Here is a 2,387-nt window from a genome sequence, read left to right as displayed (position 1 = left end):
TAAATTCTAGAGTTAATCCTAAAATATCTAAACTATCTTCTAATCCCTAAACCACACCTTAATTAACTATATCCTAATTAACTAGACCACACCTATCAACTACACTGTAATCTAATTGATATCAGTTATGCACTACCACACAAATCCAGCAACAGGAATGGGCCTGCGAGCAGGAATGACTCCAGTCCGTCACACAACATGCTGAAGGAAACAAACAACAGAAACAAAAAAAAAGAGAAAAGAAAAGTGCTTAACAGATAAGTAGCAACACGTTTTCAACCACCACGACTCCGTTTCACCACGAACCTAGGTTCCATCCCACGGCCAGATCAAAACACGGCGGCACCGCTCCTCACGGAGCTCGATCCCGAGGTTGCTTCAGCGTTCACGACATCGGTTTAGAACTCGAACACATTACGGCGAGAATGAGACCAATACATTCAACATCTATATCAGGATGGCGGAATAGTCACTCACCAATTCATTCGTGCGGAGACGGAGATGAAGATGCGGCGGTGTTTACGCGTCACAGAGGTGAGATCGAACTTCGTCCTTTTCCGTCCGGCTCGAGCGACTTCTTCCTCTTCTGTCCGATTCGGTTATCCGTTCGGTGATTTTGGTGGGGCGATTTGTAATAGTCGTTCCGGATTTGTTATTGTTTATGGTGCGGAATCGGAATTGGTGTGGTTACGGTTTACGGCGCGGAATCGGTGTGGTTAGCTTCTGTTTGCAGGAACGGAAATAGCACGATGAAGGTTCCGGCGGTTGAGGTGGTGGATGGCGACGCTACGGAGGAAGCAAAGGGGGAGAAGGGATCTTTAGCAGAGAAATGAGGAGAAAAGTTCTGGAAGGTTGAAGAAGAAAAAAAGTTTGTTAGAAATTTGAGAGAGGAAGAATCTCCAAGAAGCTTTGAGAGAGGTGAAGATTGATTTTATAGAGTGATGAGAGTTAGGAAAAATTCTGTTATGAATATGTTAGATTTGTTATTTTTCTGTGAAATTATGCAGGTTGTTATTTATGCAGAATTTTTATTTTGATTATGCAGAATTTTTAATGCAGAATTTTTGTTCATGTAATGCAGAATTTTGTTCATGGCTGGCTCACGTTTGGAGCTCGGTTAACGGCGTCGGCATTGGCTTGCTAAGCTTGTAGCTTGTGGTTCGAATTGAGTCGCTTGTCTTGAACTGTCTTTGCTGAAATTTAATTATGCAGGATTTTGGTTCAATTGTAATGCAGAATTTTTAATGCAGAATTTTGTTCATGTAATGCAGAATTTTGTTCATGGTTGGCTCACGTATGGAGCTTGGTTAACGGCGTCGGCATTGGCTTGCGTGTGGCTTGAGTTCTTGGAATTGCAACACCGCTTGTTATGCTATGCTGAGCTGCGTTTTACTTCTTGGCTCAGGCTGTATCGTAGCCTTCGTTCACTATTCATGCCGTTTTAGTTTTCTGGTAGCTTTTGGTAGCTTTTGGCTTTTGCGTTTTGGGTTTAAATGTTCTCTGCAGGTGTGTTGGTAGCAGCTTTTTGAGCTACTCTTTGGCTTAGGTAGCTTGGATTTGCACTGCTCCTTATTTGAATGTGGTATTGGAAACAAATGAAGAAAGTTTTACTGCATTAGAAATTGGTCACTTAGTTTGGAACTGGATCATTGTTAAATTGTTAAATTGGATTTAATTGGATAACAAAACTGGTTTATGGACAATTGGTTATGAATTAATTGGATTTGGTTTTAAAATGGATATGGGTTTAAATGGATTTAATTGGATTAAAACTATGTTGGATTAAAACTTGGTTAATGAATTTGTAAAGGGTTATTGGTTTTGATGTGGGCTTAGGGAATCAACAAGGCCCGTTAGTGAAATCCAAAAGAACTTTTAACAAATAAAAATGGAATGTCAAATTCTAATTTGAAATAAAAAACAATCCTTTCTAAAATTAATCGACTAAAAAACGAATGAGGAAATGGTTATGAAATCGAAATAATTCTCAAAAATCGATTTGAATCTCAAGAAATCAAATGTTGAATTAAATCAAATTTGACCCTTTAAAATCCATTCACAACTTTTAGAATTAATTTGAAAATGACGAAATGACTAAGGATCACATGATTAAAGATTTGAAAATTGATGGTTGACTTTGGTCAACTGGTTGACCCAAAAGTCAACAGTTGATCAAAAATACGTATTTCTCTTGGACAAACGAATATGGATCACAACATCCTGAACCATCGACTTATGTCAATGCCATGAACTTCAATCTGACTCCGATTTTATCAACCATAAACCCTGAATCCATGATGCCTGTTAGCAGGTGCGGATCATGAATAAATGAATGCACATGAATGAGTATGAATGAGGTTAGATGGATATCAAGTTACAGTCAGACA

At 38.8% G+C, this 2,387-nt stretch overlaps 1 long non-coding RNA gene across 1 annotated transcript; it reads left to right on the top strand.

Annotated features, from left to right (window-relative positions):
* LOC127126024 (uncharacterized) lies at positions 1-1,718 on the top strand. The gene is made up of 2 exons (XR_007804873.1): positions 1-918; positions 1,082-1,718. It is a non-coding gene; the product is annotated as an uncharacterized LOC127126024 (long non-coding RNA).
* Positions 1,719-2,387: the final 669 nt, after the last annotated feature.

The sequence above is a fragment of the Lathyrus oleraceus genome, chromosome 3, assembly GCF_024323335.1.
Source record: "Lathyrus oleraceus cultivar Zhongwan6 chromosome 3, CAAS_Psat_ZW6_1.0, whole genome shotgun sequence".
NCBI classification, from domain to species: domain Eukaryota; kingdom Viridiplantae; phylum Streptophyta; class Magnoliopsida; order Fabales; family Fabaceae; genus Lathyrus; species Lathyrus oleraceus.
This window is presented reverse-complemented; position numbering and strand designations above follow the sequence as displayed.